The sequence below is a fragment of the Enhydra lutris genome, unplaced genomic scaffold (assembly GCF_002288905.1).
Source record: "Enhydra lutris kenyoni isolate GAN:26980312 unplaced genomic scaffold, ASM228890v2 scaffoldscaffold6, whole genome shotgun sequence".
NCBI classification, from domain to species: domain Eukaryota; kingdom Metazoa; phylum Chordata; class Mammalia; order Carnivora; family Mustelidae; genus Enhydra; species Enhydra lutris.
In genome coordinates this window covers 18,869,613-18,892,931 of record NW_019154090.1, presented here as the reverse complement: position 1 = coordinate 18,892,931, position 23,319 = coordinate 18,869,613, and positions in this window count along the sequence as shown.

Here is a 23,319-nt window from a genome sequence, read left to right as displayed (position 1 = left end):
TGGGAGAGCAAGACAGACAAAGCCAACAACAAGTGCAGAGGGCCCAGTGCGCACTGGGTGCTCCAGAAACATCTCTTGGCTGAGTGAAGGAATGAATGAATGAATGGCCACTGGAGGTATTTACAAGTAGGGAAAGGATAATGACTCCTTCCACTGTGGCTAGGCCCCCTGGGACTCTCACAGGAGGTCCTCTGCCCAGGACAAATGTGCCATCTCCCATGGGTTCACTGCCCCGTGGGACTCCCTGGGTCCGGGGCCCACCACACACTCCATATGGACACATAGCCATCATGTGGCTGAAGATGCACCTATACCCATGGGCACCGGGAACGTGTGAGACAGCCACAAGTGCACGACTGCGTGCGGTCCATGGCCACACGTGTAAGAATTATAATCCTAGGAAACACGTTCATCACACATTCCCACGGGCCGGGCAGCTAGGCACTGGTCTAGGTGCTCTGTAGTTACTAACTCAGTGACTCCAGCCCCCTCAGCTAAGAACAGCAGTGGACCCCCATGTTTAACAGATAAAGAAAGTAAGGCATGGAGATGTGAGTTATTTGCCCAAAGTTATACAGTTAGTAAGTGGCAGGGCTGGGATTCGAACCACGCTATCTGATCCCAGGGTCCATGCTGTTATCATCAAAGCAAAGTGGTCCGACACCCTCCCCCAACTCCAGCCTCCCTCCACCACTGTCCTTCCACACTCTGCCCATTCATGTTATACTCCAGCCAAGTGAACCCCTTAGGGTCTCCTAAATACACAATTCTCTGCCACAGTCATCTTTTTGCCATGTTCCCTCCCATGAACCTCGGTGCTATGTATCTGCCTATAAGATCTATTTTTGCTATTTGTTTACTAAACATTTGTTAAGCCCTGATCATGGTCATACCTTCGTGCTAAACACATGCCTTCTTTGATTCAGTGCTCACTGCAACCTTATAAAAGTTCTGTTATTAGCCTCATTTTACAGATGGCCAAAGTGAGGCACACAGTGGTCAGGTCATTTGCCCAAGGTCACAGACTGGCAGAGCTTGAAATTGATCCAACCTATCTTGACTCATGAGCCTCCACCGTTAATCTCATCTGGAACTGCGTCCTGCTCGGTTTTGCCCGCTGCATCTGAGAAGTAAGTCTTGGGGGAAGGAGGAAACAATGGCAAGAAAGAGGAGGAAGAGGAAGAAGAACAGCGTGAAAGCAAAATGCAAGCTCTTGGTCCTTAAAAATCCCAAGTGTGGGTGTGGTGGGTGGGTGGAGCAGCCTTGCAAACTTTTTACCCATATTTTATTGTGAATTGTTTGGAAATATTTAGAAATATGGAAAAGTTGGAAGAATTGCACCATGAACACTCATAAACCAGCCACCTAAATTTGGTGATCAACATTTCACTGTACTTGCATTTTTGCGTTATCTATCCATGTTGCCGGCCATCGACCCACTTAAAAGGGGAGACCCTTTGCAGACAAGGCTGAGCTCCCCTGGGAAAATCACTGCAGTGATTTGGGGTTGTTGGTGGGTCCAAAGGGACCCACATGTCCACACACAGGTCTGCATATATGCAGGAGTGTGTCCACACACACACACACACACACACACACACACACACACAAAAGTAAAAGGACACAAAGCATAAGGAAAGCTCTGGGATCTGGAAGGGGTTGTATCTCCGTTGGTGAGTTAGCCTGTTCCTTCCCATCCACCATCCCCACTGGGGACAGCCAGGTCTTTGTGTGGCCCCGTCCAGGCCACCAGGAGCCATCAGGGCTGAGTCTGGGGGTAGGGTGTTTCCCTAATTGGCTCATTCACCCAGCAGAGGAAACAGCCGCTGGCTTCAGCCTCCAGATGACAGGAAACGCCATGGAGGGCTACTTGGGCAGTAATTACTACTTTGAGAAAGGAGGGAAAAAGCTGAGGGGGAAATGTTCCAACTCAAATAATCTGCTCATTGGGGGGATGGGAGGACATTTCAAGGAAAAGACATTTTGAAAAGCCTTCAATCAATCTGACAAGCAATTATCTGCTTAGCTGCTGGTACAAATCCCCCAGTGAAGGCTGGTGCCCCTCCCAGGAAAACAAGAGCCCCCGATGGACATGCAGCCTCCCCAACTTCATCCCACCCCCCAGCAGCCGGATGGGTGAGTGGAGACAGATCCTGCCTTGGAAACCTCAGGCTCTCAGGACAGTGAGTGGCTCTAGGGGAGTGGCTGCCTGTTTCCCCGCACCTTTCACACCCACGTGTAAACACACACTCACGCCCACTCTACCCAGCATGGCTACATACCCTGCCCCATGTGTTGTGGAATAAGCCTGTTTCAAACAATCTCTACTCCCCCAGGCAACCAGAAACATTCTTGCATTTTCTCGCATTTCATTCATTCACTCAACAAACATTTTTCTCAACAAGAAAATTCCCTAGGACATCAGAGGAGAGGATTAGAGACACCCATGGCCTTCAGAATACAGTTGGGAGAAGGAGTCATTGTCACTGTTAGGGGAAACAGCATAGAGAACCAGGGAGAAGCCAGGCAAAGCTGAGTCCAGACCCAAGGAGGAAGGGCAGACCTACCAGCCCCCTCCAGTCTTGAGCCCCAGGAAGTCAGGCTGTAGGATGCATCCCTAGCCCCAGTCCCCCTCTTCTGACCGCCCCCCTCCCAGGGCCTGCCTCTCCTTCTTGCTCAGAGAATCCTGGCTCTTACCTCTGGTACAAGCCAGACAGGACAGAGAGCAGGTTGGTTTGGCCACTGTCCTCCCAGGGTAGGGTCTTACTCTGCAGTCCTGAGCAGACCCCAAGAATGAACCCTTAGCAGCAGAGAGTGAGGGCCTGACAGGCTAACCTTCCTTCCCTGTGGCCCTTCATGCCTCCCCACTCCGCATCCCCCGCCCCCTTCTGTCTCTCTCTCTCTCTCTCTCTCTCTCTCTCTCTCTGTCTCCCTGTCTCTCCGACAGCATGCACGTGTATGTGGGCTCCCCGTCAACCTCCCCAGCCACCTGTGAGGTTCAGAGACCGTGACTCTGACAGGTGATGTGACCTACCCAGAGCTGTACTCTTATTAGTCCAAGGGTCAGAATCTGAGCCCAAGTCTTGCTGACTCCAACATCCATGCTGTTAACTACTTTGAAATACCAATAGCTGGAATGAGATTCGCAGTTAACCCAAAGCAGACGCTCCATAGATTTTAACCATTCTCGTATCTATTATTTGCCACCTCAGAACCCAAAGAAGGTCACATGGGTGAAGCTTGGGACCCCGACAGGTTATATACGCAAACGGGGGGCCTTGTGTTTTATACTTGGACCTCAGATACAGATCGGGAACTAGGCGGCATGTCCAGCCAGTGGGCCCCAAGCAGGGTTTGGAACAGAACAACTCATTCCAGCTCCGAACTTGGTGGGCCACAGTCTGCTGGCCTGGCACTCAGGCCCTGCCAGGGCTGGGTAGAGAGACAGCGGCGGCCCCGTGTGACAGTGCAGGCCCAGGATGGGCGCTCCTTCTTCCCTCCAGTGTCTGCTGCCTGGAAAGGGAGGGAGCCCACCCCACCCAGACGGCACCCATCACACTCACGCTAGCTTCTCCCCACACTCTGGGACACACGCAGGACACATTATCTCCCAAGGGCATCTCAAGGAGAGGAGCGCGTGTGTAGACGGAGCAGAAGGATCCTGCTTGCCTGGCCCGGGAGGGAGGTGGCCATTTGCTCTCCCAGGACATTTCATTTTGCCTTCGGCATTTGGCAAGACATGTCCGATGTCCTGGTAGGCACACGGCTCACCATGTCCCCATGAGGACACACCCTCGTGTTTTACGACCAGAACCACTCAGGTATGGGACCAGTCCCAAGTTAAACCCAACTCCCTTCTCCTGACTGCACTGCCCTAAATCAGAAACTCCCCACTTGCAACAGAACTGGGGAAGACTTGCAACCGTCCATCCTTCCTGTCTGTCCATCCAGTTCCTCAGCACTATGGACGTCTACCTGTGCCCAGCCCTGTGCTAGATGCTGGAGGTCCAGGGACAAATAAGACACTGCTCTTTCCCTTTGGAATTTGAGGTCCAGACATGGAGACAAGGAAGATGATGCCATTTGGAGGTGTAGCCTAGCAGAGTGGAAGCTTCGGGAACACGCAGAACTGGATTCAGATTCAGGCTCTGTCCCGTCGTAGCAGTGTGATCTTAGCAAGTTACTGACCTCAGCAAGCCCCAGCCTCCTCCCAGGTAAGTGGGGACAATGGGCGTACCTACCACCTCTTGTTGCCAGAACCATGACACAGGAAACTACCTGTAAAATGCTGAGCGTTGTCTTGGCACACGGAGATGCTTGGTAAGTCAGCTGGTCTTATTTGTTACTGGCTTCTGTGAAATGCCCATAACGACACTCAGCCCGGCTGCATTTACAATGTTCCTACCAGACGTCAGAACACGTGGGGAGAGTGTCTTGTAAATGACAGAGTGTTTATCGATCACTCTTGCAGTGAAGGTCCCAGAAGCCCTGGCAGGACCTGGGGATGGAGGAAGGAGACCTGGATGTGGCCACAGTTTCTGGCAGCCCCTGGGGAGGAGTGTCAACCTATGACCAGGCAATCAGAGGTCTGGTATGACAAGAACAGCAATAAAAGTTTCCAAAAAGGAGGACAAAAGAGGGGGTCATTAGATAGCTGGGGAGGTCAAGCAGGCTTCCTGGGGGAAGGGGAGCTAGCATTGGCACTGCAAGGATGAACGGGCATGAGTTTGACCAAGGTGAGCATGTGTGGGACGACACAAGACAGGGGAACCCAGACACGTTTTGCTCCTTATGCATTGATCGCACAGGAGCTCTGAGGACAGCAATCTGAGAAGCCTTCGTTCGAACCAAGAGGAGGAAAGGCTGTCCAAGGGCAACCTGGGAGCCTGAGCAGAGAGACAGAGCACACTGCTGGACAGGGAGGACACCAGCGGGACACCAGCTGGGGGGCCAGACCCAGCCGGAAAGCAAAGAGGGCAGGATGTGTTGCCCAGGTTCCTTGATGTCCCTCGGTCCACAGTGAACCTGGGTCTGTCCCAGCATGGGTGCTCAGTTCTGGGCGGGGTTATGGGACTCAGTCTGGGATGGCCAATCCAAGCACCACAGGACCCTGCCTCAGATCCTCCCCACTGGTGTCTGCTCACCACCCCGTGCAAACTCCTCTCCCTGCGAAGTTCTGCCACATCAGTCCTTTTCTGCTCTCTGTAGAAACCAGATTCCACCCACCCACTCCAAAGCCCAGCACCCCCAGCCCCACAAGCATCCTGTCACCTCCCCAAGTCCCCAAACCACTTATGCTGTCACTAGGACCTAATGTAAGTCACAGGGGAAGCCCTTGGCTGACATCCTCCCCAGGAAGCCACATTAGCAACTTCATTAATCAGGGTCAGGTTTGTGCTTCTGTTATCTGCTGTAACCATTTGTTTACTTCAACTTTGGCCACAGCCCCAGTTTATTACAACTCTTACTGTCGGACAGGGAAGAGAATACACTTGCCTTTCACCGGTCCCCCTAGGAATGGCATTCTTGCATGTTGTAGCAAGAGACTCATCTTTTTCAATCCAGCAAAAATGTCAGATAATATTTAAAAGAGAATGCAAATCCATTAATACATCTGATATATATATATGTACATCTTTTATCCAGAAAGAAACGTGAATGAGATAAAATAAAAAGGAGTAACAGTGTATCCCATAGCAAACAAAATTATAAACACCAACACCTAATGCTGGTGAGGTTGCCCCGAAATTGCTAACCGGGCAAACTTCACTGGAGGCAAAGTAAATTAGAACAGGCTTTATGGAAAGTAAATTGGAAAATATGTATCACAAACCACAAAAATGTTCCTACCCTGAGACCCACTGATTCCGCTTCTGGGAATTTATCCTAAGGAAATGAGACCCATAAAGAGAAACACTCCGTGGGGGGAAAAAAAAATGTGTTCATGAAAGCGTTATTTAGAATAGGGGGAAATGGAAAGTAAAATTCAGGGGCGCCTGGGTGGCTCAGTGGGTTAAAGCCTCTGCCTTCAGCTCAGGTCATGATCCCAGGGTCCTGGGATCGAGCTTCGCATCGGGCTCTCTGCTCAGCAGGCAGCCTGCTTCCTCCTCTCTCTCTGCCTGCCTCTCTGCCTACTTGTGATCTCTGTCTGTCAAATAAATAAATAAAAATCTTTCAAAAAAAAAAAAGGAGGTAAAATTCAACATCAATTTTGTGAAGTAGTAGGTATCCATTAATACGATAACCCATAAGGCTGGAGTGGCAGGCAAAGGTGACTTTAGTCAGTTAAGTAGGAAAACGGCGTTCACGATTCCCGTCTAGCGTCAAGACCAGCAGTAAATAGTATAGGTTAACGTAAAAGTCACTGCATTTGTGATGCTAGGCTGGTAGCCTGATGAGAAGGGTTCTTTTTTCCCCCTCGTTTTCTAAATTTTCAGTTGGGTTGTATATGGGTTTTATGGTGTCTTTTAACCCGAGCTAACAAATGATCATGCTTCACAAAAGAACCACAAACAGAGCTTAATTAGACAGCATGGCTTTCACAAGACCCTCTGCCTGTCTGGGCTCCACTTCCACCTTCCTTAAGATCATCTGTCCCCATAAATGTCATGTGGGAAATAGGCAGACCTGGGAAGGCTTTTTAAATCTTTGAATCAAGGGCTGTAAGGAAGAATGGACTTGGGGGAAATACTGGTGAAGGATTATGGAAAACTTCATCCCCGTCCATACCCACCCTGCTGGGTGACTGGTAGTATCCCCATTTTACAGATGGGACCACTGAGGCTCAGATGCTGTGGTGGTAAGGCACAGAGCAGGGAGCCCCTCATGCCCATATCCCTCTGTTCTCTTGTCTCTGGTTTTCGTCATCTTGCTTCTCCATCCACATTGATGATTCTTCTCAAATGGATGTGTTTTCAAAGAAGCGGATTCTTTAAAAGAAGCTGGAAGTTGCAGCCTACAGGGAACTCGAGGCGGCTCACTCAGTCTGCCAGGGAGGACTTGGAAGTAGGACCCACGGGTTGGCTGGTTTTGCTTGAAAGAGGACCGGCGCAGCCAGTGGCTGCGAAACCAGCTGGGTCCAAGCATTCCAGAGGAAGGCAACCGCGTTCCCAAGAATGTACATCGGCAACCACAGAGATAGGCCCCGGAGAACGAAAAGGGCCGGGGGAGCCCCCAGCAGGCTCCTAGTGATGTCATGCCCCCACCCAGAATGCCCATAAAAAACGACCGTCCCGGGAGTAACTTTATGGGGGCCTCGGTGTCTGCACCTCTCTCCTTGACAGCCAGGCCGGCGTGACAGCTCCTGTTGGCCAGCACCCCACCCGCCCCCCTCACGTCCCCAGCCTCCCTGCCCTGGGCCTCTCACAGCCTATAATTACCCACAGTACTGGTTTTATGGGCTCCTGGAGATGGGGGACCAGGCGGCAGGAGGAAGTTCCTTGAAAGGGACCCAGGAAATTTTCAACAGAGCCTCTCCCCATCCTCCACCCTGGGGGCTCACCCGGCAGCCCCCCACCCCCATGCCAGACCTCCACAGACACTCTCCCAGCCCCCAGGCCCTCTCTGACTGGCCCCTGCCACCAAGCCCTTGGCTGGTCCCCAGGGACAAAATGCAAATTGCTCCCTGTGGCCTCCAAGTCTCTGTGTGGTCTGGGATCTGCCTCACCTCTCACAGCGTCCCTGCCCACCTCCCCCGTTCCTGTCACACCCCGCACTTGCCCCAACCTCCCTTGAGGCCTCTGTTTACATTTCTCTTCCTTCAGGGATCTTTTCTGGACCTCTGTCTCCACTGGGCGAGGTGCCCCTCTTCTGGGTTCACAGAGTACCCCAGGCTTGTCCCATGACTTAATGACAGGAATGAAGGCAGCCAGGAAAGGGGGTGTACCAGGCAGGTCCCCCCAGCAGCGGGCTGAGGATCACTCTGGAAAGTCCTGGACGAGCACCCACCAGTCACATCCTTGTCTGGGGCTCTCCCCCAACACCTCTAGCCCTTTTCCTGCACCGTGCTCACCTCTTCCCTGCTGCCCTGTTTGGATTGGGGCCGAATTCCTGGGTCCAGCACCAACCACTGGGCGGGTCAAAACTGTGTCTTGCTGAGGGTCCCCCAGCCCAGCAGTGCTTCAGGGGTCCTATCAATGGAACAACTTTCCTTATCAGCAGAATGGGCCAGAGATGCCAAGGGTCCATCCTGCTCTTGCCAGGTCCTCAGGCAATGACAACAATGAGCAGAGCCAGAGGCCTGGGTTCAAATCCCAGCTCTACCAGTAACTGTGTGGCTTTGAACCATTTGCTTAACCTCTCTGTGCTTCAGTTTGCTCAACTATCATAATCCCCTATGATACCCACAATGATTAGCATTGAGACGAGGTTCAAATGAAATAATGTACATAAGAGCCTTGCTCATCATGAAACTACTTCCTACCTCCTTAGCAAACAAGGGGCTCCCTGGAGCCAAACAATGATTCTTACCGAGCAACCAAGAGAGCCCCGATCCTGAACCTGGATGACCCCCTGGTGTGAGCACCAGCTCAATGCCAAGCTAGAGGCAGAAAGCCCACCCAACTACTCAGCTGCCACGAACCTGCTCTCTGCAGCACTTCCAACCTCACACAACTTGAACATCCCCAGTGACAAGAAGCTCACCACTTCACAGGGGAACCAGACTGGTTCTCAGACAGCTCCAGATGGCTAGCTAATAGCTGGTCAAGTTTGGCTTCTCAGGGAGCATAGAGCTCTCTTTGGCCCACAAAAGCCCCTTGGAGATTTGAGAGAGTAATCTACCTCTTCTGGTCGGCCTCTGTGTCCCGTAGCAAGGAGAGTGCCCCACCGCCATGACTTTGAGGTCTTTCCCTTTCCCTCCCCTGGAGGGTCTCTAGTGGAATTCAGTAAGAATCAACCCCGGGGAGGGGGGGCAGGGAGGGGTTCCTATCTGCACAGAACACAGGTGTCTCTGCCACTCTCAGGACACTTCAGTTCCATTCATGCACTCAGGAGTGACATTAGTGTTTCGGCCACTCTGACACCATGCGGCCCTGGACAAGCCACCACATGGCTTCTGTGAGTCTCAGTGTCCATTTGTAAAGGGGATCAACACAGGCACCTACCCCAAAAACTACTGGTTAAGAGCTGCACAGACAACACTTGGCACAGAACTAAGAAGCTTTAGGTAGCTAAGAAGCCAGCCAACACCCACAACTGGGCCTTATTCGCAGGGGTTCTTATCAAATGGGCTTTTCCCATCTTTGGTCGTTCCTGTGACTTCAGGAAGCTGTCGGACTAGAACTGAATTGCTAATCGGCATGTGGACTAAGACAGGACCAAAGGAAACTCCGCCAAGGAGCAGGACCCACAGAGCACCAAGCCATGGGAGCTCTTGTCACACACCACAACCCCCACCGCCCCCTGTCGCTCCTCCATCTGCCCTGTCCCCCCAGTGTGGATCTCCCAAGACCTGACAGCTCTGTTGTGTTCATCCGTGTATCTCCAGATCCTTGCAGAGTGACTGGCCCAAGAACATCAGTTGAATTCACCCCTACTCGCTGATGGCAGTGGATGGCGGTGGATGGCGGCAGATGGCGGGAAGCTTTGGGAACCTTGTGCAGCATTTTGCTTACTGTCATTTCCATACAAAAGCATCTATGATACCAAAGAGTAGCTGCTCTTGGTTGCTGCCCAAACCTTAGACCCTACTCCGTCAGCTCCCACATCCCCCCTGCTGCCCCAGCCTAAGGAAGGGATAATACATCCTTCCATTTTACAGCTGAGAAAACTGAGACTCAGGACGTTCAGTGACAACATCAGGATTTGAACTCGGGCCTGTCCAGGTACAGGCCTCTTTCCTCCTCTGCCTGAGAGATTTCAAAATGTTTCTCTGATGCGAAGTTGCATGGGAGACCTACTTGATCATCCAGCTCAGCGTCTGCCCATGGACCTAATCCCCCAAATCCACAATAGTATCATGGTTTGAAAGCATGGCTCTAATTTCTCCGACAGTACTCTCACTGAGGTGTGGAGTCTGTGCTACGCCCCTTGAAACAGGGATCTGTGACCGCTTGGACCAATAGAATATGGCAGAAGTAACACCGTCTGTCTTCCTAGGCTGTCACCACCATGAAGCTTCCACTTTACTTAACTGTTCTTAGAGTCCTGAGCCCCCATTAAGAAATCAGACTCTCTTGCTCTCTTTTGGAGCAGGAATTCTCACTCCCTGCCAGCTTCAGATGCTACTTCTTTGCAGTGAGAGACACATAACCTGGGAGGTCCCCAAGAGCGTGAGAAATTCTGGAGGGACATGAGGAAGACAGCTGGTTGGTCAGATTAGAACACAAGACAAAAGGAGTTTGGGGATGACCCCAGAGACTGCTAAGCCTGGCACATAGCAGGGGCACAAGAAATGTGTGCAGAACCTGAAGCTGAAATGCCCACATGTTCTTCTCCATCCCAAACCGAAGAACATGATAGAGAAATTAAGAGACTAAAAAGACTCCAAGCCTTGCTCCTACCAACCAGCCAGACCCTGGTACAGATTGAGAAACTGAGGCCTAGAGACAAGAAGAGATATGCACCAGATTTGGCTTTAAGGGAGGGATTGGGGCAAGAACCCACAAATCCAGGCACCCTGTCTGCCCCTCCACCCCCTAAATATGGGGGTAAGAGTCCTGAGTGATCAGCTGGCCACATCCAGACTTGAGGCCAAACGCTGTTCACGTGCACTGCTGTTTGCTCAAGGGGGCGGGTGCCTGGCCCTCTGGCCACATGTCAGGCATTGGAGTATGAATGGCCACACAGAGGGCCCGGAGTGGGGGTGGGATGGGCTGTCCCCAGGGATTCTGAGAAATTGGGTCAAAGTGGACCGTATCTTGGGTCACAGCCACCTCAGGTCAGAGATTGGGCACACCCTAGCCCAGGACAACCCAGAGCCCTCCCAGACCTGGGAATCCTGGATTTCTGGCACCCTGGCTTGTCCCAAGCACAGGCCCAGTCAGAGGTAGAGGACAGTGTTCTGAGTCTTGGAAGAGCCCATGTGGTCAGGTCAGGTTGGGTCTGACCGTGTGTGTGTGCGCGCGCACATGCGCGCGCGCACGTAACTCAATCATCCTTGGTTTGTTGTCCACCTTTTCTGTGCCCAGGGAAGAGAGAGTAAATGGGAACCTCCCCTACCCCAAGAAGGAGCTCAGAGTTCAGTGAGGGAGCTGGGCCCTGGGCAAAATCTACAAGCACCCAGCAGGCACTGAGTGCCTGGCTGTGACTTCTAGTTGAATCTGTCCCATGCCCCACTGAGGAAGGGGGTAGAACTTGCGTCACAGCTGAGGACAGGCTAAGGGCCATGCCTCTAGGAAATTCTACAAGCAGACGCCAGTCTGCCTTTGCTCACCATTTAATTCCCAGGGATTGGTACTCAAGAGGCAGATGTTCAGTAAATCTTTGTTGAGTGAGTTAGTGATATCTCAAAGGCAAGAACCCAGGTCTACCTCCTGCAAAGCCCCAGGAGCTCCTTGGCCTGCTGATATGCAAACTGCTCTAAGAGAAGACAATGCAAAGCAGTATGGGAGCACAGCTCCCAGGGGGACAGGGGCAACACCAAGAGCAAAAACATTTGACTGAGGTTTTGAAGTATAGGTAGGAGTTTTCTGAGCTGACCCTTCATTCCTCAAATATTTAATAGGTGTCTGTTGTGTGCCTGGCACTCTTCTGGAAGCTTGGGATCTATCAGTGAAGGAGATAAGATTTCTTCCTTGCTGGGACTTACATTCAAGAGGAACATTAAGAACATTCTGCTTCTTAAGCAGAAGGAACGACACAGTTGAAGTGGGAAGGCATACCTTGGGGATGGAGCATAATGGGTCTACCGGGCAAGTAGGTGTGAAGGGAGCCTTGGGAAGCCAAGTCTGGAGCAATGGGCCAGGGTCCAGGAGGTTCTGGGTGCCTGAGAGCAGACGGGAATGAGGAAAGGGTTTTTTCAACTCACTGATCTAGTATCTTTGTGCCAATGGTTACTCTTTTTTTATTCTTAGTTTATGTGTTTTTCCCCTAATTTAAGCCATGGATCCAACTATGGGAAATATAGAGCTCCAGAAGTTTTTAGTGTCATCTCAGAAAAAAAGAAATTATTTTTGCTCACCATTCATCTTTTCCTATTTTATCTTGATTTCGGTATTCAAAAATATTTATTTCCACATTTAAAGCCAGAATCTTTATGTCAGGTACCCAAACTCCAGCATGGGTGGTTAAGTTGCTTATAAAATATGTGACATGTTTTAATTTCTTTAAATCAATCAATCAATCATTCATGATGTCTTTGGCAGCAATAAGAGAAAAAACAGGCTTTTATTTTATTAGGTAGCTGAGCTTGTCAACATTTCAAATGAGAGGTTGCCTGACCTCCGTTTCTGGAGGTTGTTGGAGAAAAGTGAACGCAGACAACTCTGGGGCTGAATTTGAATGCAGATCTGTGGAGGATGGGCAGGGGGTGTCGGGTCCAAGGGGGACCCATTGGAGCACAGAGGTAGGAAAGGGAACAAATCTTAGGGCAGAGCCTCCACAGGGAGCAGAAATCGAGGAGCAGAGAGCTGACCTCCACTGGAGGTCCCCAGGACCGGGGAGCAGGATGATGGGGGTACAGACATGGGTGGCATAGGGACCAGAGTCTGCAAAGGTGGAGGAACACGCAGCAGCTGAATGATTAGGGACCAGCAAAAATATATTAAAAGAATGATTTTGAATAGCAGGCTGATGCCTTTTTGGGGGGGTGGGGATGGCTTTGATAAGCTGGATGCTTTTAATGTGCTCAGAGGTAACCTAGCTAAAAGCCCTTGGCTCATTCATCATGTCATTTTACAGAAGAGGAAACTGAGGCTCGGCGAAGCTAAGAGACTTATCCCGGGGCCCAAAGCTGGCAAGTGCTAGAATCATGGTTAAACCCAGTTCCCTGCGAGTCCAGAGAACTTGTGTTCTTTGTCCCCCAGGACTTTGTCCTGTAGGGGGAGGAGACGGCACCAAGACCAAGTTGCGTCATGTCTTTCTTGTGACCTAGGAACTTTTGCTTGAATGGGCTCCTAATGCCATAAAAATATATTTAAAATGATCATTTAAGACGGTGTTGCTATGGAGAAAAATGCAATCCAGGCTGAATTAGATTTACCTCTTTTTCATCTGAGTTTAAAGAAATACAACTATATTTGTGGGACTCCCCCAAGCATCACGGGCCCCTGCAGAGTACCGGCTGTGCCTGGGGAGTGGGGGGTAAGTGCTGGGCAAAGATGTCTCAGGGGTGTGATCTCTATGCCTAAGAAAGTGGTCCATCCCTTCACAAAATAACCAAAGCCACTCCTCTAGGGTATAGACCTTAAAGCCTCCCAGAAAGCCAGGGACATACTCCCCAGAGCCCTGTAGGACGTCTTCTAGACCTTGAGATATTTTCACCTCTTCAGCTGGACAATCGAGACAGGAAAACTCAATCAACTGCGGGGGAGGGGGGGTGCTTGGACCAGACCAATTTTGTACTCACAGAGAAACAGCAGGAAAATCCAGGCTGCCCCAAGCCCAGCCCTGCCCTTCCCCCAGCACGGCAGGTGGTGAGACGCTTGGATTGCCCTCTGCCCTCTGCCCTCTCCTGGCTTCCTGGCTCTGTCTCCCTGGGAGGAGCTGGAGCCCCACGGGTGACCTTTGGCATCTCTGATCTCTGTCTCCCCTCTGTAGCCCCACCCCCATCCCTCAGGAGTTCCTGGGCAAGAACAGAGGGCACTGTGAGGAGGGGGCTCCCCGAGCCTGCCGGACCCACTCTCCGCACCACCCCCCAGGCACCCTCAGCCTCCCTATGTCTCTTCTGGAAATTGAAACCACCCTTCCAGGGACTTCCTGACAATCCCCCATACCAGCCCCAGTCCTTAGCTTTCTGAAAGAAAACGTGAATAATTTTCAATTTAATTTGTGCCAGGTTCTGTGCTGAACACTCTTCTCGTTCAGTGCCCTGAATAACCCCACCAAGTAGGGAGTACCATTGCCACATGAGGGAGTCCTGGGGGTTAGTGGACTTGCCTAGGGTCACATAGCAGTGAGCAGTCTGCCCAGGGTTCCAACCCGCCAGGCAGGCTCTGGAGTCCCGAGTGTTCCCAGCACCACCCCTGCTGCTGCCCCAGTAAAGTTCTTCAGTGTCTCCTTCCCGATTCCCTAGCCTGACTCTCATGGCTGTCCCACCTGGCCTTTGCCATGCCCTATAAGGGCCCCTCCAGTCCCGCTCCACCATGACATCGGGCAAGCCGCCACCATTCATAGCCACTGATGAGTCTCCAAACTCCCACATCACTTCTCAGCCTAGAATCCCCTTCCAGATGGAGGGAGCTCTCCAGTGGATTGAACATGGCATTGTGACAGACTGGCCTGAGTCTGAATCCCACCTCTGCCCCTGGGTCCAGCTGTGTGACCCTGGACAAGTGACCTGACCTCTCTGAACACTGATTTCCTTCATGGTAATGTTGGAGCCCCAAGGTCTACCTCATACTGTTTTCATGAGAATTCACTGAGAAAGGGAATGCAGAGTGACAGGCACAGAGTGGGAATGCAGGGGGCATTCTCTCAGCTGGCTTCAGCCCCACCACTACCTCCCCCTAACTGCTTAGTCATCAAACCTCAGATCAAACATCACCTCCTCTGAGATCCCTGCAGGGAGTCGCTCAGACAGAGGACAGAGTGCAGCCCCCCAAGAGCTATGAGCTCTGGGAGGATCCCAGCCCAAACCCCAGGGCTGGTTGTGTTGTGATGCTTATTGGAAGGAGGGAAGAGAGGGAGAAAGAAGGAAGGGATGAAGAGAGAGAGGAAGAAAGAGAGAAAGAAGGAGGGAAGAGAGGGAAGAAGGGAGGGGAAAGAAAAGAGGAGGAAAAGAGGAAGGGAGGAAGAAGGAAGGAAGGAAAGTGGGAAAGGAGGAGGAGGGAAGAAGTAGGAGGAGGGAGGAGGGAGGAGGGAGGATGGAAGGGAAGGAAAAGGGAGGGGGGAGAAGAAAGGAAGGAAGGAGAGAAGGAAGGGGGAAGGAAAGAGAAGTGGGGAAGGATAAGGGAAGGGGGGAGGAAGGAGGGAAGAGAGGGGGAAGAAAGGAAGGGAGAGGGAAGGAAGGACAGGAGGGGGAAGGAGGGAAGGGGAAGGAAGGGGGAGGGGGAAAAGTAGGGAAAAAAGGGGGAAGGAGAGAAGGGAGGGAGGGAGAAAGAAAAGGGGAAGGAGAGGAGGGAGAGAGGAGGAAAGGAGGGCAGGGAAGGGGGGAATCGGGAAGAGAAAGAAGGAAATGCTCAGAAGAAGGCATTGGGGGCCTGGTAGTGAGACTGGACATGGAGATTAATAGTAGAAAAATAACTTGGGCCTTAATTATTTTGTTAATTAGGTGCAAAATGGCTGAGGGCAAGAAGAAGGGCAACTGTATCCAACCTGATTACCCAGGACCCAGGCTGTGTAGACAGCCCCATCACTGCTCAGGGCCCCCGCGAGTGGACCCCATGGCCCTCTCGCCCCCTTCTCACAAGGCACATCAGCCTCAGAGCTCCCAACCCCCCTCACTGGATTGAGTGGGGAGCCTCAGGAAACAGAGATGGCCTCGAACCCCCACCAGGTGAGCTCTCAGGTGAGAATTTGGGGGACTCTCAAAGAGGCTTCCACCCCCACTCAGTATATACTGAGTATATACACAGTATATACTGTGCTGAGCCAGAGAACCAGATTTAATCCTTCTCCTGGGACTGAAGTTCAGGGAGAGGATGGGAACTGGGGAAGCCAGGCCAGGTCAGGAGTGAGCCCAGGCAGAGCCTCAGCCCTCCTCCTCTTCATCTCCATCCTCCCCATTCCCAGCCCCATTCTTCTCCCCGGTGCTCCCCTCCCACCTTCCCCCTCTCCATCCCCAGCCCCAATCTCCAGCCCGATGCTCCCCATCCCTCATTCCTGTCCACCCCTGCCCCCCCTTCAGCTCTCCATCCCTTCCCAGGGAGCCCGGGTAATAACAACCTCCAAACCAGCCCGACAGGTTCCAGGGAACCCAGCCCTGCCCCAGAGGCAGGTAAGGAGTGGAGCAGTGACCCCCCCACCCCCACCCCAGCCGCTGGCTGCCTGAAAACACCAATTATCTCTTCAGTCCACGGGCTCTTTCAGCTGGCCCAGCCCTGTGGCCTGGGGGAGGGGAGAATCGAGAGGAGGACACCACGGAGGCAGGGGCTGTGTTTCCAGACCCCATGGCTGAGGAAGGCCAAGCAGAGCGCAGCTTCTGAGAGCTCTCTCCGGAGACCCGACAGGTCGGAGGAATTCTGCCATGCCAGACATATTGACTCACATTTAATTACACATTGAACCCATCATCCGGTTGAAAGGAGTGAAGTTTCAAAAAGGAGATGCGAAATTCGGGTCTGCGGGGGTGGAATTAGCAACTTTGGTTCTTATCGATACATTGTTTGTCACTTGGACATGAAGACAATCCACGAAAATCCCCCTTGTAGACGGAGTTTCCAGACTCCGTTCTGTCTGCCTCCTGCCCCTTGGCGGGTGATAGGAGAAAGGAAAGCACACGCTGGTCAGAGCAGGGTGAAGTGTGTGACTTCGAGTGAGAATGCGAGGGGACGTGTGTGCCTGTGTGCACGCGCACGGGTATGTTTAAGTGTGAGCCTATAAACGTGAGCCAGAGAGCCTGGGTTTGAAGCCCATCTCCACCTCTTCTTGGCTGTGTGACACTGGGCAAGTTATGAACCTATCTGTGTCTTGGTGTTCCCATCTGTGAAATGGGCAAACAAAGCATAGCCTGCCTCCTCAAGTTGTCATGAGAACTGAAGGAATTCATAAATGTAAAGCACTTAGCAGAGGACACATGGTAGGGGTGATCGACATGTTTGCTACATCAGTATTGGTAGTAATAATACGATCATTGCTCCAATAATTGCTTACAGCCATGCCTGGACGCATCAGCACTCAACTTGAGTAACACTGTGTGTGTGTGTGTGTGTGTGTGTGTGTGTGTGTGTGTGAGAGAGAGAGAGAGAGAGAGAGAGAGATGACCAAGGAAGGAACCTGTGGGTGAATAAATGGAGAATATTACCGTTTTAATTATAGCTCGATAGATTGAAGTTTGACACGAAAGTCAAGGTGCCTGCAGGAGGCCTAGGAGAGAATCTGATCTCCTTAGCTTTTGCAGCTTCTAGAGGCCGCCTGCATCCCTGGTTCACACCCCCGGCCTCCTCTCCCCAAGCCTGCTTCCCCACTCAAATCTCCCTCTGCTCAGGGCGGAGAAAGCTTCTCCACCTTTAAGAACCACTGCGATGGCATCTGCCCCACCCAGGTAATGCAAGGCGATCTCCCCATCTCAAGGTCATTAACCCTAATCATATCTGCAAAGTCCTTTCTTCCATCATAAGATAACCTGTTTGCAGGTTCTGGAGATTTGGACATGGCCATGGTAGGGATTATTCTGCCCCCCACGAAGAGGAAAAGGCCCTCCTCCAGGCGCTCTGAAAGGCTGGACATAGGCAGACTGGCAATGGACAAGCTGCCAGCCCCAGGGTCAAAAGCATCCCGGCAAAGGTTCTCAGGCCCCACATCTGGCCAGCTTTGGGCAGCAACTCCAGGTCTAAAAGGGCAGTGTCCCCTGTGTCCATCAAGACAATGCTGTCTGGCTGAGCCTCAGATCTTCTCATCTGGAAGGCATTCCAAGGGCCTTGCAAGATGGTGCATAGACCACCCCCACCCCCGGTCCCCAGCCGCCGCTGCTTCGGGGAACCTGACCACAGTGAGATGCCCCAAGCAGGACCCTTCTTCGAAGTCTGCTGTTTAACACATTCTGTTCCAGAGACCTTCCCCCTGCTGCTTGATGATAAAGAACAAGTTTCAAACTGCAACTCTTCGGAACACCATGCAAAAAGGGTGAGGTCAGACTTTGTGCAGACAAGATGTCCAAAACATGTTGTTAAGCAAAAGGAAAGAGGGAGTTTCATAACACAGGGTATAGGTTGGACCCATTTGCTTTTTTTAAAAAAAGTGTCTTGCCAAGTTTCCAAAAGCAAATGCTTTTAAGGCACAAGGCAGACATGAGCAGGTATAAGACTCTGGGAGTGGGGTGAGGGGTGGAGGGGTAAGTCAGACCCAGTCACAAGGGACCCCCACATAAAACATTCACATCCCAGTTCTCAAAGCGGACAGTCTGGAGTCTGTGAAAGGGTGTGTGTGTGTGTGTACATGTGTGTGTATCTGTGTTACAGACACAGATGTGTGTGTGCTTGTATGTATCTGGGTGTCTGTGTGTGCCTGTCTATGTGTGTCTGTGTGGGCATCTGTGTCTGTGTGTGTGTCTCTCTGTGTGTTTGTGTGTCTATGTGTGTCTGTGTGTGTGTGTGTGTGTGTGTGTGTATGTCTGTGTTTGGGGTGGGGGTGTAGAAATTCATGACTGATCTGTAGTGGGAATGAAGGATATCAGGACCTCTGGCCCTTTTTTTTTTTCTGTCTACATTTTGCCTTTTCTTAATCTTTTAAAACAAGCTTATACAGGTATCCCAAAGTCTTGGTACAGTTTTAAGCTTAAAAACCAGTATTTCTCTAATCATAAAAAAAAATGAAGACACAGAAGTAAATACATAATCAGATCTGTGTAGGAAGCTGGTACACAGGGAAACCGGGGACTCAGAGGCCGCTGGGTTGACACTGACCAGAGCAGGTCAACAACCGGCACCGCCTCGAGCCTCGGGGGTAGGCAGACCTGCAGAACAGTCCCTGTTCGGGCCTCGGGGAAGGTCAGCAGCCTCTGGAGCGGAGACACAAATGTTGCCCAAGGCCTGTACTCTGGAACAAGCCCACGTTCACACACGCATGTGGGATTCTGTGAACAACCCTCATGAGGTAAACTTTTTGTTCTCAGTGAGCACTGGTCTAAGAGATGACAGCTCTGGCATTCGTGGCTGCCTCTGCCCCTTTGCCAACTGAGTGGCAGCCTTGGACAAGCCATGTTTACGCTCTGACCTTTGATTTCTCCATCTGCCAAATGAGGGTAAAAGATCATGCACGAAAAATGCGCTGGGCCGTACCTGATATGCGGGAGATACCCAATAAAAGGGGTTTCTACAGAAGAGAGGTCCTAGCCTCTCCCCAGCCCCTGGCCTCCAGCCAGGTAGGAGGACGTCATCAGAAGAGGGCTGGCTGCCTGGAGAGAGCAGAGTCCACTGGTCTTATCAGGCTGGGTTGCTCCGGCCCCACACAGAGCTGGCCGCTGTGCTCTGACCACCTGCCTCTGACTGGTTCTAGGACAAGCACCCCATGATCCCACGACCCTAAAGTGGAGGGTCTCCACTGCCTGTCTGGGAGGAATGCAAGATATCCCCATGTTGTAGACAGGAGCTCAGAAAGGCTAGGTAACTTCTACTTGTACAATCTGCTCTCATTCATTCGTTCATCAGATGTTTCAGTGAGATGCTAATGAAGACCAGGCACTGGGTTAGGCCCAGGGCAGGAGGAAGGAGCAGGAAACTACCCTACCCTGTCCTTGCTGTCACAGAATCGGGGCCAGCTTCCCAGGCATGTGACCTGGGTAGTCACCTGTGTAGACCCCACAGCTAGAAAGGGCAATGTTCACTTTTATGCTGTGTTGCCATCATAAACTTCTCAATTATCATTCAACAAGAGGCCCCTTGTCTCCATTTTGCTCTGGGCCCTGAAAATCCCATAACTGATGGACTCAAGAGGGTCATGAAACCAAATAACCAGTCCCCAGGAGTGTGGGGACAGGAATCTGACCAGACCTTGAAGAGGTGGGGGTAATGACAAAGGGTGGGGGGTTGCTCAGTCCAGTCTGCAGCTGTGGCGTGACTTTCCTGAGGGAGGCCTGAAGAATGAGTCGAAAGTGACCTGGTAAAGAGGCAGAAAGGTGAGATGAGTTACAGTGTTCTTAACTCTAAAATAGGGTCCTGGCCTTACAGGACCTCACAGAACCCACCATGACAAGGTTTTGTTGAATTCATTCATTCCATTCATTCATTCATTCAGCCAATATATTTCAAGCACTGACTCTGTAGCAGGCCCTGTGGCCCAGCACAACAGTGGAGGACAAAACAGACTATGCCTTATGACACACATGTCCTCACCAGGAAATGGATATTAACACAACTTATTGCATAGAACTATTTCTCTATTCCTGGGATTTGTGCTAGGAAGAGGTAAGGAGCACATGAGGGGGGCCTAGCTGTGCTGGGGGCATGGTTCTCACCCCCCGCCCCGGAGCTGGGCACAGAAGAGGTCGCAGGAGAATGGAGGCTGGGAGTGGGGGGAGCAGGGTCCTGACTCTGAATTCTGTTCCATTGTGGACACAGGCTGGGCCCTGCTGACTCCAGGAGACACCATGCCAGCAGACACTTAGCTGTGCCCTGGCCCAGGGGCAGGGGTGGACCCGGGGAGGAGCTAGCCTATGGCAGGGAGAGGGCAGGAGAGCAATAAAAAGGGTAATTGAAGGGAGACTGCTTTCAGAGGGAGGGACGGATGGAGGGAGGGAGAGAGGCAGGCTAGGCCTTTGGACTGACAACGGTGTGTCTGAGACTTCCATCACCTATGCCAAGCCACCTTCAGAGCCCTCTAAGCAGGTGCCCCAAGTTGTAGTGGGAGAAACGAAGTCTCAGACAGCCTAAGCAACCACCTAGGGTCACAATGAAGTGGGCAGTAGAATCAAGTCTCTGACTCCCACAGCAGGATTCTGCCTCCACTTACCTCCTCCCTGACCAAAATCTCTCCAGATACTGGGCCATCCACCAGGGAAATTTCTCTCCTGCCCTAGAACCAGCAATGCCTACATGTCTCCCAAGCAGTGGATTTGTCTGTTTCCTTGAGGAGCACTATAGATTTCAAAGGTGATCTTTTTTCCTTCTTCCCATTGGTCGCCAGGAAGCCCAGAGTCAATTCAGGGACCCATCACAACATGACTCCATATAACATGGAAACCATAACATCACTTCTGTTCCATCTCACTCTTCTATCCTGCCTTTACTTTCTGCCTCCTTTTTTTCTTTTTTTTTTTAACTAATTTGTAGTCTGGTTTGGCTGACCCAATTATACCCAGCCACAGTAAGCCATCTGAAACCTTTTCAGCATTCATCCCACCCTCTCTGCAGAGAGCCTCATGCACAAGGCCCAGGTGAGACCGCCCCAGCTCCCTGTCCTCACCCTTCCCCCTGATTCGAGCTCCCACCATGTTCTGACTGGCAACCCAGGATCAACTTCTAATTTCCTGGGAAGTAAATGCTTTTTGGCCCAGTTTGAATCATGTGTCCACGCCCCGTTCAAGTAGTCATGTCCACAGGCTGGGCCATGCACATGATGGTCACCCCATGGCCCAGCAGCAACACAGTGGCCGGTAAAACCCAAACTCCTCGTCGACACCTTCAAGCCCCTTAGGACCTACATGCAGCCTCCTCTTTCCAATCCTAGCCGTCTTCCTGCTCCTCAGTGTGCAGCCAAATAGGATACCTCACTAATCCACTTGCTGTTCTGGAAACTTCTTCCACCGCCCCTTCGAGATTTCACCCAGGCTAATTCCCTACCCCACCCCTCCCAGGGCCCCTTCCTCCAGCTCTGTCTGTCCTGGTGCATGACCAACCTAATCTCTGCCTCTTCCCTTTCCTAAGCTCTCTTGGTCCACCCACCAGTACTTGCCCTCCTCTGGCCTCCATTCAGTACCATCTGCCCCCCTCCTGCAGTGTCCACCTTGTACCCTGCACCACAAATTCCCATAAGCCTCTGATTGCCTTCTCAAGAGGCTAGAGTTCCAAAAGGCAGACTTTGAAGCAAGGAGGCAAAGCCTTGGGGACAGCCAGACCTCAGTTCAAATCCTAGTTCAGCCACTTAGCAGGAGGACTTGGGCACACCCCTCAGTCTTTTCATGAACTGCTTCCTGGAGGCACAGCCTCCCATTCGCTCATGGTTATGGATGCAGGGGAGTGAGGTTGGGGATACAGAAGTGGGGAGCACACAGAGCTCCCAACTGTTCGTTGAGTGAATGAGCGACTCGTGCCTGAAGATGAACATGTTTTCATTAATTTACACCCACGTTCCACTCCCAGCTGCTGGGCAGTGGCCCATATTCAGGCTCCTTGGGGACATCAGGAAGGGATCCGTGAGCAGCCCCTGACTTCTGGCTCCATAACCTGTTTCCAGTAGGTAGAGAGGCAGTGGCCTCATGCACACACACACACACACACACACACACACAGAGCAAGTGCAGGGACTCCACGGAGAGGACGGTCCCCACTCATCCTCTTCCTCTCCACCCCCAGGGAATCAGAAGGCCCAGCTGGGGAGCAAGTCTGAGCCCCTCTGCCCTCTTCAAGCCCTATCCATGTCCTGTCCCCTTGGACCTGTTCCAGGCCCAGAGAGTGCTGGCGGGGAAGCTAGATCAAGGCTGTGTTTGCTGACAGCCCCCAGCCTGAGCAGGCTGCTGTACTCACCAGTTCCCATGCGTTTCCTCTTTTGCCACTTTGCCAGATCGATAGAACAGCACCCACGCTGCAAACGAAGGAAGCGGGGCCCAGAAAGGTCGCCTGGACCCCCGGTTGCCTCCTCAGCCAGGTGGTGGAGTCAGAGCTCTGGGCCAGAACTGTCTGAGAAACTGGGCCCTTGCCAGGTGACAGGGTGAAGACCCGCCTCAGCCCCAGTGAGACCCCCTGCCTGGGTCAGAGGCAGCAGGCTGGCCCCTGGCCTCCTGAGGCCTGGATTGGAGAATCTTTACAAGAAGGCAAGAGTGGACAGCGGTCAGCTGTTCGGAGCCCAGGAGGCTGAGCCAGCCAGGCTCTTGAATCCCTCTGGGCTGGGAAGGAGCCAGCTGTCATCACCAGCAGGCAGACTGTGGGGTGGAGGGCCAGTCGCCCACCCTCCACCCACAGTGCCTTGAGAGGGACAGGCCACAATGGGTAGTGCTCCATGGGCAGAAGGGCCAAGGTGGGGGGTGGGGGGAGCAGTGGGGCAGGACTCCAGTTTGGAGTGTGCTACCCCAGATGATGTCTGGAGACTTTCTGAAAGGTCTGAGCATGAAATGCCATAGAAGTCTCCCGACCAGCAAACTCTCCTCTGGAGGAATAAGTAGCTACTGACAACGGCCAACAAGGTAATGTCCACGATCGCGAAGATGACTATGACGACGATGGTGGTGGTCACGGCGGGCACAAGCGAACACACAGGCACTGCGCATCTCCCAGACTCGGTTCCAAGCACTGTATGACACACCCTGTGAGGCAGCTACCAACACGATCAGCCCATTTTACAGATGAAGAAACCAAACCAGGGAGCATGTCACGAACTTGCCCCAAATCACACAGCTCGTGTGTGCTA